Source organism: Microplitis demolitor, chromosome 8 (assembly GCF_026212275.2).
Source record: "Microplitis demolitor isolate Queensland-Clemson2020A chromosome 8, iyMicDemo2.1a, whole genome shotgun sequence".
In the NCBI taxonomy this organism is placed as follows: domain Eukaryota; kingdom Metazoa; phylum Arthropoda; class Insecta; order Hymenoptera; family Braconidae; genus Microplitis; species Microplitis demolitor.
Genome location: NC_068552.1, coordinates 5,013,487 through 5,031,417, shown reverse-complemented (window position 1 = coordinate 5,031,417; position 17,931 = coordinate 5,013,487).

The following is a 17,931-nucleotide window of genomic DNA, read 5'->3' as shown; positions in this document are numbered from 1 at the left end:
ACTCTGCCATGATGATAGCAAGAATTTTTTGATGCATCGTTAAAATTATTGATTTTGAATATACAATATACATTTTGTTTACGAACCGAAATCGATTGACGTAATTTTAGAGTTTCACGATCACGCTTATACTCAAGATCTAGATATGGCTCGAACTAAAAGCATAAATATGTAACACTATTGATCGTATATTTTACGTACATTTATGTATTATAAAATATTATTTTATTAATCGACCTAGAATTTTTCGCACGGTGAAAAATGTCAAGTGAATAATGCCTATACAGCACAGTAATATTTAAGTTACTCTATAGTTTGTGTCCTGCCGCTCTTATACATAAACTATATAGAGTAATGTAATTATTACTGTGCTGCATAGGCGTGTTGACTTGACATTTCTCTCCGTGGCAGCAATAAAAATTATTAGACCGACAGATCGCTTAAATTAAGGATGGACTGCAGCCATTGATTTACATTTTAAACACATTTGATTTGCATCATATTTTGAATTAATATTTTATTTTGCTATACAATAAATGCATTGCTTGCAAAACTGTCTTCATAAATCAATACAATGAAAGCGGTAATGGTGGGAACAGAATGTTGAAATACACTTCAGGATTGGAGGAAAAACACATTTATTTACCACCATTCAAATAATTATTAGCCAATGGTTATGTTTCACAACTGATTCAAGTGAAAATTCTTTTTATGATGACAGTAATGCGTATATTGTACTTTTAACCTGTGCGGAAACAGTACATGCATGCGTCTTTACTTTGGGAAGAAACGTACAATTTTGAAGGGACCGTACAGTATTACTATTGATGTTGAATTAAGTCAGATCATATTGTACGATTGAAGTAAATAGTTGTTTGTCGTACAGAATTCCACCTTTTTTTCTCTCGATAATGGCAATGTCAAGTTAAAATAATAGTTTGATCAGGTCAGACACTTGCAGTTAGGTAGTTGATAACTAGAAAGTATATAACATATATTATTATTTACAACGTCAGTCATGTGGATGAAGATGATAATTTCATGTTTATTTTTTGTGAGTGTCTCATGCAATAACATCGAATATAAAAACATATCTGACATACAAAATGAACTTATTGTTTTCAAACACACGGTAAGTAATTAGAATTACTTCTACATGGAGAAAGAAATATAGTAAATTTCACTAAAAAATATAAAAATAATTACTAAATTTGGATAGTAATCTTGAAACGCTTATGATTTATATGAAAAATTAATAAACAAATAAGCATATTTTACAAGTCGTTTAGTAATTTCTCATATACTGGTTATGGAAAATCTCTTATATTGCATATTCATATTTATTTATATTTAGTAAATTTTACTATCTCTGTTTAGTAAATTTTACTACATTAGAATGGAAAAAAATAAAATAAAATTTTTATTAGCTGTTAACTTTTTATTATTATTGCTATCATTTTGATTACTATTATTATTTCTGTCATCTGTATTGGTGTTGGAGTCGATTTTTGTTTTTTAAAAAATCACTTGTCTCAACCGAGATTCGAACCCTGATCTCCCGCGGGCGAGTCCTTTCCTGTGTCTGACGGCTTTTTTTTTTTTTCTTTAAAGAAGTTTATTTGTAAATTATAAATATACATAGCTCATACATAATATTTTATTTTATTTGTATTGATTAGGCCGCAAATAACTTAAAAAAAAGCCTTTATTATTATTTTGATTTAAGAAGATGGTTGTCCCATTGCCTTGGGCAGCTCACATCCATTGGTTCTCGTGCTGGTCCTTGTACTCCTTACTTGTTGTTGGTTAGATTATTTATTTATTTTTTTCTTCTTTTCTCTTTTTAGTAGCCATGATGTAAAATTTTTAAAACTTCATCTAGCTTTTTGTCTATTTTTTATTTGGGTACTATATACATATATACACACTTGAATGTAAATATAAAATTTACAGACAAGCAGTCCAACCTTTGGTTTTTCTTCTTCTTAGGACTTTTCTGTGTGGTGTCTCTTCTGTCAACCACCAGTATTTGTCACTGAGTCTGTGAAAATCTAATTGGTCTCGTTCTGGAATATCTCTTGAGTAAGCGAAGTCATGTATGTTGGTCTTTAAACTATCTGAATGATATTTGATTTTTTTATTGTTATTATTCCGTTTCCAGTGATATATTATAGGAATGTTGTTACTGTCTTGAATCAGATCCTGCTTATCATAATATATAAACATATGTGGTAGAATGTATCCCGAGTTGTGGTAGTGTTCAGTTATGTTGTATTCTATTGTGCTAATATTTTTAATGCTATTGTTTTTTATTGTTTTTAGTTTACTAAAGTAGTCTCTATTTAATTTGATTATGAAATTATCTATTCTTGGGCAGTTGGTTATATTGTAAATATCTCTGTTACTGATGTAATGTTTGTAGTTGGTGTTGGCATCTCTGTATCTGCTGTAGCAAGCTCGTAGGCATTTACGTTCGAAGATTCTTAATTTCTCCATTGCGGCAGCACTAATGTTCCACCACAATGGAGATGCGTACGTCAGGATTGGTCTCACGAGTAGCTGATAGCAGATCGTTTTTGCTTCCGTGTACATTTGCTTACTGTAGAATATTCTCGCATTAGCTCTAAAGGCTTTTTTAGCTTTCTCGAGTTGGATATCTACATGCCCATTTAATTTGACTAGATGATCCAGGTGTATTCCCAAGTATTTTACGCTGTTCTTATGCGGAATATCAATGAATACTTTTGAATTAGGATGCTCAGTTCGAAGTTTGAAGGATCTGACTGCCTCTTTTTTATTTTTACTGAAATGTTGCAATGTGTCCCTAAAGATTATAGATTCACATTTTTCCGGGTTAATTCTCAAATTCCACTGCTGATATAGTCTGTTTATTTTGTTAAGGAGGTCGTTAAGATCGCCTTTTAGTTTTTCAGGGTTATTGCCAATAATATATGCAATAATGTCATCTGCAAATGCTACTGTGTGTATATCTCGCTCAGAGTTTACTCCAAATAGCATCAGTATTTTTCCAGTATATAGATTAAATAACGTAGGCGAATTTACTGTTCCCTGTTGTAGCCCTTCGAGGATTGAGAATTTGAGTATTGATACCTGAATACCATCCCATTTCCGAAATTTTTTATTATGAATCATGTCATAGATTATAAGAATTAACCATGGATCTATTTCCAGTTTTATGAGCACGAATATTAATCCATTCAACCAGACTGAGTCAAATGCCTTTTCGAGGTCTATAAGTACTGCTGCCGTTATGTCGTGTTGGTGGAGCCCTTGTAGTATGTCGTTTAGTACCTTGTGCGCTGCATGAATAGTGGAATGGTTTTTTCTGAATCCATATTGATGATCCGGTATTAGTTTGTTGTCTTCGGAGATTTTATTTATCATTGTGTTTATGACTGCTTCATACACTTTGCTTAAATTTGAGGTAAGGCTGATGGGCCTGTAGCTTTCTGGTTTAGCCGGATTTTTTCCTTTTTTTAGGATTGGGAGAACTTTTGCCATTTTCCATTTCTCTGGATAATAGGCGTTGTTGAGTGCGTTATTTATTATTATTGTCAATGCTGTGGTTATTTTTGGAGGTAGATGCTTGAGAATGATCGCTGGTAGGCCGTCTAGGCCGCTTGATGTCTTGTTAGGTAAACTTTTGAGTATTTTCTCCATCGAGTATGAGTTGCAGAAGTTAAATTAATTGTCATCTTGGATTTTCGGATGTGACGCCTTATTATCTTCTGAAAAATTTGTATACGTTGTTTTATTAATTCTTGTTGCTTCAAATTTTTTAGTAAGCTCTTCCACTGTCTTATCAGCAATTCTTTTTAAAGGTGTGCCCGAGTTTAAATATCTTGGTGAGTTGATGTTTTGGTAATGTTGGTCTATTACATTAAGTTTGTCCACAGGATTTGTTATCAATATTAAATTATCGTTGATTTTTTGAGTTTTGTCCAGGTTGGTAATATTTTTGTCCAGTAGGTTGCTGTTAGTGTCTATCTCAAGGTTACCTATTTCAATTTGTTTTTTTGGTCTGAGCAGGCGGTTTATTTTTGGAAAAAACGTTTTTGTGTCCCGGTGATTAATCTGTCTCAGTTGGCCGTTCCAGTAACTAGTTATGGCTTTATTGAATTCATCTTTGAGTTCAATTTTAATTAGCTTAATTGTTTCTTGTGTAATCAGTATTAGTTGCTTATTTCCTTGTGTTTGATTTTTTTTAAGCTTGTTGAGAGTAGTAATTAAGGTGGTTTTAGTTTTTTGCAGTTTTCTTATTCTGGTATTCAGATATTTATGAACACTGTCCACTTTTTTATATTGTGGCACCGTGCTTTTAATAGTTGATATTATTGTTTATGTAATATTTTCAATGCCGGAGTCTATTTCTTCTATGGTTAAATTCCGGTTTTCAGGGATTTCTAGATTGAAATTTTTGTCGAGAGTTGCCGTAAACTTATACCATTTGGTTGCTTTGTAATTGTAGGTATGCTTATGACTTACGTTAGTATGAATTGTGGTTTGGACACTGAATACTAATGCTCTATGGTCATTATCATAGTCTATTGTGTTTATTTTGTTGTTTTTTAGATTCAGAAGCTGCTGATCAGTAATACAACAGTCAAGATATGCAACACTGGGTGTGTAAGATGGTTCACTGGTACTGTAAATTCTTGCCCGATAAATTGGAGCTAGATCCTTTTCCCACTTGATGAGGTATTTTCCTCTCTCGTTGTTCGTCAAATCTCCCCAATCAGTTCTCTTGGCATTTAGGTCTCCCGCTATTATGTAGGAGTTGTTATCTTTATTTAGTTCTAGTTTGGAGCATAAATCTTTTAGTTCGTCAAAGAAAGCTAGTTTATTATCTGGTGGCGCATAAATACTAACGATGTAGTAGTTATTGTTTGGATCAGTGTTATTGTTGATATTAATAATGGTGAATTCAATCACTTTATTATTAACTGATGAAGGATACGAGATTATTTTATAGTTGATGTCATTGTTTATTAAGATAGCAGTACCATCACCTTGCTTGGCGTTGGGACGATCAGTTCGAATTAGGTCAAAGTTTTTAAATGATAATTTATGTTTCAGAGTTAATTTTGTTTCAGATAATAATACTATATCTGGTCTTAGTTGCTGGATATTTTTAGTTAATTCATATCTTTTGCTATTGGCTTGTATAGAATTTACATTGATTGCCATTATTTTAAGTGTGCGAACTTGATTATTTTTATTATTTGTTACTGATTCAATTGTAGGATCCATTAGTTGATACCAAGATATTCATATAAAAATTCGAGTCTTTAAGTATTGTACTCTAAATATTGTAATCTGGTATTTACATTGTTTAGGGATAGCGTTGTTCCTGCCAGTTCTTGTCTCAGTGAGATGGCCCAGGCTGGGGCATCGTTTAATGAATCTTGTGTTCTTGTGTGATTGCTATCTTGTGTGTTGTGTTGTTGATGTTGTTGATAGTGAGCCTTAAAATTATTATTATTAGTTTGAGTGTTATTAACGTTTTCAAGTATACTGTTACTTGTTCCCAGTGCCTGACTATAAGACACATTTGGTTGTACTACTCTATTTAACAAGTTTATTTTTTGTGCTCTTACCTTTTCTCTCTGACTTACTTGTTCTTTTCTTTGGTTGTTAGCATATTTGAGATATGGACATCCCATTTACGATGCCGAATGCCCATTAGCATTGCAGTTCGCACATTTAAGTTCATCTCGTCCTAGTTCAGGGTTTATTTTGCACTGGTCTTTGGGGTGGTTGGTACCACATTTGACACATCTGTACTCCATTTCACATGTAGAACTTGTGTGTCCTACTTTTTGGCACTTTTTACATTGCAGCATTTTCGTTTTTCGCAGCGTTTTCCATTTTACTTTTTGGTATGCTAACGTCTTGATATTCGTAACCTCAGTTTTTATACTTTGGTTTGATATTTGCACTATAAAATGTTTATTGATTGGATTAGGGTTTCTTGTCGGCAGTTGAAGTACCTTGATTATTACTACGTTTTGCAGTTGAAGTTCTTGGAGTTCTTTCAAAATGTCTTCACTTTTGAAGTCTCCCCTAATATTTTTAACAACAAGTGACTGTGGTTTTATGTCTCTTTTAGTGTACGTGTAAAACTCTATATGTTGTTTTTTTAACTCTGCTTTGATATTGTCATGAGCTTCGTGACTAATTGTTGATATGGTTTGCTTACCTGAGCTTACACGTATTGTGAATGATTTTTTGTTTATATTTGCATTTTGTAAAATTTTTATGGTATCGTTAATGTTTTCACCGCATATAAATATTGGAGGCGGTTTGTATTTGAACGTATTTTGAGGTTGTTGATGTTGAGTTGACGTGTCTTGTGATTTTTGTAACGACTTATGAGGGGCGCTGCCATCTACGCTACTACTTTCGTCCATGCCAATGACTTCCAGTAGTGAATACTGGTTGCTGGTACTTGCGGGATCTATCTCATCTCCTGTTGGATGTGCTCTTATTGCATTTTTAGGGGTTATCCATTCATTCTCATTATCTGTGTTGCCTTCTGTTGTTCGAATTACATTCCCGATGAAAAAAGTTTTTGTCTAATCATATATAATTATGCATAATTATCTATATAAGATTGGATCCAAAAATTGGCCAGGTCTAATTATATATAATCAGATCTATTTATACATGATCATGCATGAATGAATATAGTCATTTTTAAAATCTCATTTAAAATACCTTTAAATTATTAATTAAGTACCCTGTTTAGAAAATCTCATAGAATCCAATAAATTCTCATCCATTCCTATAGAGATTTTATAAGAATTAATGAGTTCTATGAGAAATGCTATAGTTAAGTATAGGGTCTTATACATACAGCTATAAGAATCTATGGGATTTTTTAAGCAGGGTAATTTAATTAGTATTTATTGTTTTCATCAATATAAATATCGATTAAATTTAATTAAAAAAAAAAAAAAAATACTATTCGTTGACCACCACTTTACTACGAAGTCACCCATCCAATCAATGACCTACGCCGATGCTGCTTAACCTTAGTGATCGCTGGATTGTACTCTGATCCTCTAGTCTGTTATGAACTTACAATAAAGGAAAGTTTATGGCATTACTTAACTCAAATAAACAAGTCGATACATCAGACGTTAATAATGCACCTAATAATGAATTTGATTTTGTACATAAATTACAATAGAATTCATTAGATACATATAATCAAATCTATTTATCTATTAACTTATAAATATTCGTATATAAATCTTTTAAATTGCTGCCGAAACCTTTGAACATTTTTTAATTATTGGGGATTTAAGTTTATTTGATAGTTGACAAAATAAAAATTTAATAACATTTATATTAAAAAATTGTCATATTATGTAATATATATATATATATATATATATATATATATATATATATATATATATATAACTACATATAACTTTATATCAGTCATGTCTGATCAGATCTAATTATATATGGATTTGTATCAGTCATGTCTAATCAGATCTAATTATATATAGACTCATATATAATCAGATCTGATCAGATCTAATCATATATAGACTTATATATGGGCTAATAACAGCCAGGTATGATCAGATCTAGGTATGTATGGGGTCATATATAATTATATATAATTATATTTGACCCCATATATAATCATGCATGATTATATATAACTTCATATATGATTATATATTATCATATATGATTGTATATATGAACATATATAATTAGACAAAAACTTTTTTCATCGGGTTGTTCTTATTTGGTCTTTGTGTATTGAGGTTAGGTGATGGGTTGTATCTTAACTTTTTCTCCTTTTCAGCTTTAAATAATCTCTCAATGTCAAGGGTTTTAAGCCTTTGCGATCTTGTTGCGATTTTGTTGATCATTCTTAGTGGATCCGTCATCTTTGAGGCTTTCCTCTTTGGAGTCCGTAACGCCATATTGGCGTTAGTCGCGGACGTCTTGTTCTTTTAAGACACACTTAATTTTTAAAATAATCTTTTTCACTGTTTTTAAAATTGTAATGTATTTATTTTACTATAGAGGTGTCTTTTCCTCTATTTATTTATTCTAGGTAGGCTTGCAGCCTATCTAATATCGTGGAATTGTTATAATCGCAACTATAACACAATAGATCTTTACAGTAGCACAGCGCTCTTACGACTCTTCCTGTGTCTGACGGCCCGATGTCTCATTTGGACAAATGTTTCAGAACTTGTAATACATATTTGTATATGCTATCCCCACCAACTTTTAATTTTATCTATACATAGTAGAATTTACTATACAGATAGTAAAAACATATTAATCGTCTTAGCGAAAAATACATTACGCATAGTAATTTTGAATATCTTATTATGTAATTATTACTAGCTAGTAAATTTTACTAAGCGTTTAGTAATAATTACAATAGTGTTCTTTTTTCTCTGTGTACAGTAAAAATGACAAAACAGTAACTATTACTAGATGCTTATTTAAAAAGTTGCTATATCACTTTTATTACTAATTCATTCGTATTCTTCATTAATCGTATATAAAATTTTATAAAGAAAGTAATAAATTATTACGAAACGTTTAGCATCCCGGGTCAAAAAATTAGAACTGTTTTAAAATAAATGATAAATTTAAATATTTTTTCTTTAATTCAAATTTATAAATCGTATTTGTTTTATACAGGAATTTAATCTGTTTTTGCCAATACTATTCCTTATCCAGGCCAGAATCAGACTTATTTTCGTATGATATTTAGTCTGTTTTAAATCGCTTTTAGATCTAAAACAGGACTTTCTAAGAATATAAATATAAATAATAATAATAATAATCAAGACTTATAAATTTATTTTAATTTTCTTAATATTTGAAACGCTAATGCGCTTCCGTAATAAAATGTCACAAGAATTTTGACGTTTTCTAATGCCAAAATATTTTCGATACTATCCAGTGAATAAGAAAAATTTTTTAGACATTTTATGAGTTATCTTATCACTTTTATTCAATGCTATAAATATTCAGTCAAGACAACTCAAAATTAAGCTGTCAAACTTTCATTAACTGCCGACCTTTTCAAACAAAAGATACTAAATAAATAGTAAACAAAACATAATTCTGTAACTCAATATTTTTTTCATAAATATTGCCTAAAAAAAAAATATTACAAGTCTATGATTTAATCTAGTTTTGTCCTTGCAAATTTTCAGAACTAAAATTTTTTAAAGTTCAAGAATCGATCTGGTTTGGTCTGCCCGTAATGCAATTGTTTTTCAGAATAACAGGCCGAAAACACTTAAAATTTTTATAAAAGATCATAAACAGATGAAATAGTTCAATTAGACTAAAATCAGATCAAATTATTCGGTCCGAGTAGATCAAAAACAGATTACAATTTTGATAGAAGTTCAGTAACAGACCAAGTAGTTCAAATACAGTCTAGTTATACCAAAGTCAGATCAAATTTTTCAACCCGGGAATACATTTTATTATATGATTCGAAGATTTTTACTCGCAGATATATAAAAATTAATCGAAAATTTGCATTAAATACTCCACAGTATACAAAAATTACTAATTGGCTTGTAATTTTTCCAAATCGGATCGATAAAATCAAAATTTGGTGGGGAAAGCGTTTACAAATATGTATTACAAGTTCTGATACTTTTGTTCAAAGGAGAAATCGGACTGTCAAACACAGAAAAGAACTCGCACGAGGGAAATTAGAATTTGAATCTCGCTTAAAATAAGTGATTTGTTAAAAATAAATATTGACACCAACACCAATACAAATAACATAAATAATAATGGTAATCGAAATGATACCAATAATATTAAAAAGTTGAAAAACTATTAAAAATTTAATTTCATTTATTTTCATTCTAATGTACCAAAATTAATTGAACGGGATAGTGAAATTTAATAAATATAATATAGCCAAGTTCACTTATACACATCATATTTATTTCTATATTTAAATAGTAAAAATGACTAAATGTCAATGAAAATTAAATTCTTAAGATAGTAAAAATAACAATAGCGTTTTAAAATTATGATATGAATTTGGTAATTTTAACTCATATTTTTGAGTAAAAGTTGCTAGATTTTTTTTCTCTGTGCATATAAGATCTCTGTACTGCTTGTTTCAATTTACTATTATTTTTAATTTTGACAGAGTCAACTACTCAATTTGTGTTTTAATAATGTTACTAATCCGATTGCTATGAGTGAAAATGTAATTTGTGCATTTCGTGTTACTGCACCCGAATTACTGAAGAGACCTATCATGACTATCAATAATAATTTTAAGACCAAAGATATTCAACTATATTTGGCTCTTTATCCAACGTACGTGTTGTTTGTACAAACGATTGAAGAATTAGAACAACTCCTTGACAAATTAAGGAGGTCACCTTCCTGGAACATTGCTTCAACATTCTTCTTAGTGTTAAAGTTAAAAAAATGTTATAAACCGGCATTTATTCTACTCTCGATGCTATGGGACTTTGATTTATTATCCTCGTTTTTAATATGTCATGAGGCTGGCAATGGAACATCACTGTACACTTTTAACCCATTCACGAAACGAGCACCAGATCCGTGGATTGAAGTTAAGTTAACGAGCAAACGAAGTCCACGGTTTACTGTTTACAAACAGCCCTTCATTAATGGTAAATAAAATGCATTCAATTTCTTCCTATAGTAAAGTTATACTGTACTTCAACAATTTTTTTTCCTTTTTTTTTAGATATTAAAATCTGTGACAATCTCAACTATGATAAGACCAAGTTTTTGGATCGTTATCCTATTAAACTTGCAGCATCCATCAAATATCATGATTTCATAGAGCAGAATGTATTTACTCGCTTGAACGTAACTGTGATCAAACATATATTTCAAGATAAAGAAGATTTCGATCCAGTTATTGAATCATTAATTGATGGTAAATACGATATCAGTCAGGCCCAATATGATTTCAACAGTGTTGAAAATAATTACTACGACGTGATTCCGGTAATTTTCGAGGCCAATTTTATCATAGTAACACAAAAAAGAACTTTTATATCGCTTGTTCGTGAAACTGCTGGTATTTTTGATCTTTATTCAGGTATCGCAGTTATTATTATTCTATTGATTATTACGATAATGATAATACTGACCAATGGCTATCAGGTTTGCTTGGCGTTGTTAGAAGTCCTTAAGCTATTATTGAGCATGGGGATGGATTCACCTCTCGATCGATTCGCGATGAAAATTCTTTTTTTTACCGCATTCTTATTTATTTTTACATTTGGCCCAGCTCTCCAAGGGCAACTATCCGCGATGTTATCACGACCACCATCCTATAACGTAGAAACTTTCAAAGATCTATACGACCATAAATACCATTTACATTATTATGAAGGCTTACACCGAGAGATAATAAATGAAGAATTATGGACAACGGTTGAGGAAATGAGTTTTCTACATCCAGGTACAGACGTACTTCCTTTTAAGTGTCTAAAATTAGCCACCCAAGACAATACAGTTGCGTGTATTTATCCTGAGAGTTTGATAATTAAAAGTGCGATATCTAAAAAGAATCTGTACATATCCAAATCTCTTTTGTTTAAATAAAATGTTGCTTATTTGATCCGCAGAGATTGGCCTCTAAAAAACCGAACCCATAAAACATTATTACATGCGGTCGAATCTGGTTTCGGGCAGAGATTTCATAGAAATTTGATTAAAAATCCATTAAAAAAAAAAGAAAAATTGATCGAATCAAAAGAATTTTAAAGTATAATGAAGTAGACGCGATAGATCTTGAATATTTCTATGTATTTTTTGCATTTATTCAGTTTTTAGCAATTCTTATTTTCGGTATTGAATTTGTGATTGCACGAATTCAGCGTTGAAGATATTAACCCTTTCCCGGTCGACCTTGAATCCTTACTCGTAATTTGAATCGTACATCTTATTCTTAAAAGGAGAGAGCTATAGTCTGTTTTCTGGAGAGGGGGCCAGAAAAATGGCAGAAGGGGATGTTCCTCTACACTACCACATCTAAACTTTTCCTCATACAGACTTATGATGGACTTTCATTGGCTCTATTTCCACATGACTTACACCTAGACTCACCGATACTCCGAGTCGGGAAAGGGTTAAATAATCAATTTTTTGCATTAATAAAGTACTGTTGTTAAACCGGTGTAGAAGCGGGGCAAACTGCGTCTGCTCAGACGATCAACTTTGGGAAGCTTATAAAACGCACAAAATATCTTGACGCACACATACACTCACACTCATACTTAAGAGCGCATACACACAAGCGTACAAATGCTCACACCAAACACTCACTCACTTCTTTTACAGTATAGAGAAAGGTGGGGAAAAGCGACCCCCGAAAAATTTAACTAAAAAAATTTTTAACTTCCCGCTACGAAAATCGATGATTTTCAAAAAATTCGGGAAGTTATTGTTCTCACCCCAATTTTCGAAAATCGAGATTTTTCTCAGATATCATGTTTTGAGGTCCTAGAAAGCTATTCTGACTATTTTCAGAATGATGTCCAAGTGTCTGTATGTATATATTTCCGCTTTTTTACCCCTACGAATAACACCTAGGGCAAAATAGACCAATCGAAACTTTTAAAAAAATGATTCTTTCATATTTTTATCATTAAATAATAGAAATATACGAAAATAATATTTTATTTTTTAATTGATAAATTGTTTTAAATAATGCAAAATAATCTGTAATCTAAAAACTAAAAAAAAAGTGTTTTTTGGGTTCAAAATAATGACAAATGACAAATATAGAATTGTTTTTTTTTTTATTTAATAACATTTAGTAATTAAGCTCATTGAAGAGGAATGATTTATTACACCTTAAAAATTTTTTTTTGAATAATATAAAACTAAAAATAGTTGACAAGAGAAAGAAATACATTTTTAATGATGAAAAGAATAAAAAAAATAAAATACTTTTATCATTTTTCGGAAAAGGGCCTCTCTATTCTACAAAGAAATTTCTTTTTTTTCAGAATTTTGGCAAAATGTCCATAAATTTGTTCGAAATAGGATAGAAGTAAAGTGATCTGATGGTTAAAAGCCCCAAAAACTAATAATTGCCCATTAATTGGCTTCGGGGGGCCTCTCTGCTTCACCCTTCCCTATAGTTGAATAACATGAAAAAATGATAAATAGATTTTTTACAGTTGATCTTTGGAAGTATATTTAAGATCGCTATTACTAATGAATTAAATTGTAAACATCAATTTGAATATAATTACTCTTATACACTTTCCGATAGCGGCATAATATAAATTGACTAAACATAATCTAATTCTTGCACTCATTTTACCGATTGTTATTATTATAATTAATAATATTTTTTGATAATTATCGCATCTCTGTAAGAAATTTTTAGTGTTCCAATAAAGTTGTTAATAATGAAGAGTGTGACGAATTGTATAATTTAATGAACAACTTGTCATTATTTAATGTTATAGAGTTATTGTATTAATGTCCTCAAAAATAGTTTAATGTGATTAATAAAAAAACTGTACTAATTAATTATATGAAAATGCTAATAACAATCACAGTTTAATAGTTTATTAGTATAATTATTAATGATTAAATTTATCAATTCCATTGAAATACTTGTAGAATTGAGCTCTGATTGTTTTTAAGATGAAATATTATTTAATCTCTATAATCATTTCCGTTTTGTCAATGAGTTTTCAGAGATATCATCGTAATAATTAATATTCAGAAAATTATTATCTGTTTACTTACACGGAAAGAAAATTATGGGGATGGTGTTTTGAACCGCAATTGTTTTATTGCAATTATATGATTACGCATTGACCAGTAGTCAATACCAAAATAGGCGACGAGTGAAATGAGTGGCAAGGTTGAATGTAAGTTTAACTCAGCTTTATTTTAAGTGAAGCGTGCTGCTTCTTACAAGTTCAAAAAGATAACTGACTACATAAAAATAGCTAAAAATCTAAATTACAATTTTTGCGAGGGTGGGAGCTAGCTAGGAAGTAGGAATCCGGAAACAACTATCGGTTTTCCTTGTGATCAGGCTTCAAACAAGGGATGAAGGATCGGTCATTGGCTAGCGCTTGGAAAAATGGGTGCGTAGGAGAGACGTAGGTGGACCCTTGGTGGGCCTAGTGGAGAGGGAAGCGAAGAGGCAAGCAAAAATGGCGGAAGGAAAGTCCCAAGGACGCTAGGATCGTGGGACTACATTAAAATACATAAAATTTTACTTTTTTTTATAACTGAATACCGAGTGCACCCTTTTCTTATTTGGTGCGAGGCTTATGGCCATATAACATAAAAAATAGAGAAAGTTTTATGATTTAAGCCTTTGCAGATGTACGGTCCCTTTCGCGACAATAGCAAAAGGCCTTGAAGAGCTCATTAGGTATTTTTTCTAGAATTGGAAACTTTAGAGTTTACAAACCAAAAATGTGCAAGGTAGATGTTTGAGTGCAGTAAAATAAAAAAATATAATAAACTAAAAATAACATAAATGAAAGTAAAATACAATACAAGTTTTATGCGTGGGAAAATGACAAACTATTACAATAATAAAATATTTGAGATTGTTACGAGCTAAATATGAGCTAGTTTGATTTTAATCGACTTAAATAATATCTCAAATAATAATAAAAATAATGATAAAATGATATCGCATATAATGGTAAATTAGTTTAAATCAGAGGAGACGGAACAGATGGTTCCCATAATTTTGTGAAATTTTTTCCTATACCAGTATAGGAATTACGACCATAAATTATACACATCGTTTCCTTAATACAATATTTTAAATCTTCAACAATATCTTAACTTTTTCGGAAGTTATGTATTTTTTACCATGTTACTAAATAAAAAATCGTAAATAATCAATAGCCACCTCTAAATATCAATATTAAGAGCTCAAATTTTAACTGTCACCCTATTTCAAGACACCCTTTCGATTTTTCAATGTTCATCAAAAAAATAAAAATAGTTCCCGAATTCGAAACAGTTTGATATATATATATATATATATATATATATATATATATATATATATATATATATATATATATATATTGTGACGTTATTTTTCGTATGGGGGTCAAATCAAAGTGAACGTCACAAGCACCAACTGATTTTTACTGTATTTACGAGCATGGTAACTCAAGACTTAGAATTTAGCGTACAGGTATTAACGATTTTGATACAGATTTTTGATTTAAGTTATAGTTTAAGAATTAAATATGGAGTAACGTTTAGCTACAGTTATGGGTTTTGTTAAGAAAAATTATAGCAAAGACTTAGAATCAGAATGATGGGAATTTAGTATGGAATATTGTTTGAGATTTAAAGTTTGAGATAATGATAAAGTTTGAGTTTTAGTTTACAGTTTTGGAATTTTGAGTATGTGGAGAAGTCAGTGTTACCGTGGAGCGGGACTTGAATTAGTCACCCGGTATCATCTGATGATAGAACCTAGTTCTATCCCTATGAGACTTCTTGGTAGATTGCAGAGGTCTAGCTGAAATGCTAGCGCTCCAGTATAAAAGGAATCTGATGGATGCAGATTGGGATCAGTTTTGAGTTTTGGTTTGGCAGGCCTCAACAGTAATATTGTGACCGTTGCTGTTGTGGAAGCCGTTTGGTCATTTTTAATTGCTTTTGTCTGACAGGCCTCAGAGGACAAGTCATGACCACTTGTACCGCTGAGGAAGTCATAGGTCACTTAGTTTTAAGTTTACGATCCCAGCTGAAGTCGGTTCCAGGAGAGCAACTACCAAGGATATCCATACTCAAAGTTAGGTTTAGTGAGTACGTTTGGTGAGGTATAAGCCTCCAGTTATCGATATGGTAGAGTTTGGGAATTGATTTATGGATTTAGAATATAGAGGTCAGTTATAAATAATGATAAGATTTAGTTTCGGATTTTTGGATTGGAAAAAAAAAAGAGTCGAAGGGAGACCTTCGAAGAGTACGGACGTGAGCATTCAGCTCTGGTCGCTCGAAGCGAGCAGACGTGTCCAGAAATGGCGTTACAGTTCATGGCATTGCGGAAAGCTACAGATTAAGAGTATTGTTACAGAAGTATTATTTTAAACAGTGTAAGACGTTACTCGATATTTCATTCATCCGTAATCAGGTATGAAATAATTATTATAATTATCAATAATTAATTGAGTTCGAGTCAGAGTCTTGAGATATGATGCTACTGTTTTAATTAATGAAAATATTTAAGAACTGAGAGAATTATGGGGATATTGTTACAGTTTAGAGTCATGTTCACGATTTATTGTTAATATTATTTTATAAAATAATTATACGAAATATGTTTAATTATTAAACCAATTGCCGTCTAATTGACGCCAATACTAGACACATGTACGTTAGTTTTACTAGTTTTGTGGAAGAGAATGTTCTAGAATATCGTTTTTATAATTTATTGTTCTAGGTTACTGAATATTAGTTAATTGTGGATTAGCTCTAGTAATTAATTAATTTATTTTTAATGTATCGATAAATATCCTTTAGATGCCAATTTACCTGTTTGTCAGGATTAATTTCATTATTATTAGATTCAGTGTTTTGTTATAAAGAAGAATTGTTTGTACGAAGCTACAGTATTTTGTTAATTGTTAAATGGAGGTTTTAGATTATTTGTTGTTTAATAAAAATTGCAAATTCACTGATAATCTACATGAATTTGGAATGATGTAACCCGGACCACTCCCTCTCTCCATAAACCTACACACTGAGCGACACCATGGCATACCGTAACTCTGTTTTTAGTTTTCCAGTCTCTGTTTTTGTTTTGCTTATAAGTTCTGAGCATTTTGTTAAGCTTTAGTTTTTATTTAGTTGCGTGGTTTTGGTGATAATTCCACAGATCAAAAATTATCCGGTTTTTATTTATGCGTGGTTTTGAGATAGTTCCACAGATCAAAAATTTTATCTAATTCTTAAGATTTACTGGTTTGGTGATTCCAGTGATAAAAATTACCTGGCGCCCTGATAGTATTGAGACTGGAGGCTAAGGATAGAGAACGAAGTTTGTAGCGCGGAATTAATAATTTAATTTTTGTCGTTATAATATATATATATAATCGTTTCAAAATTATAAGAAAACAATTAAGACTACTTTTTTTTTGTATGATGTCTGGTTTATTGATAAATATATGTAAGCTTTGTCCAAGGAAATTTAAAAATATATTGTAAATCTATAAATATCATTTGCTGACTAAAAATTTCAAAATTATGTTTGATAATAAAAAATTTCCACGGCCTAACGCATTTGCATTACAAGCATCTTAATATTTTTTATCCTAAAAATTTATCAATATTTATCGACTGACTCTTGATTTTGAGAAAGTCTAACGAAATAAATTTTAAAATAATGATCAATTTTATTCACACAAGTGATTTTGGAATGTTTGAAATACATACATTTTTAAAAAAGTTTTTCATGATATCAGCATCGGAACTTAAAGTTTCAGTGTCTCTACAATCAGTCGAAACAAGATAATTTCAAGCCGATGCTGCAAATAAGTGCTAGTAAATTCGTAATTCATAAATACCTGCATACAATGGACAGAAACAATTGCGTTTTCTCCTTTGGAAAGAAACACAATTTTTTCTGCACGGTGTTAATTATATTTAGTGTTCATTTGCAGCCTTATTATTGTCATTTGATTGCTTGTCAGTTTAGTTTACTCATTTCATTTTTCATGTGACAGTTTTAATTCATGTAACCGGGCAGCGTTGGTTTACGACGTAAGAGTGCGGTTCTCTCGCTGTCTCTGTCATGATTTGGCCTTTCTCTATCTCTCTCATCGCAGCCTGATTGCCGAGTTTGGCTAAGCTAGGCGTTAGACCACAAGGGATGGTTTCACGCAGCAGGTG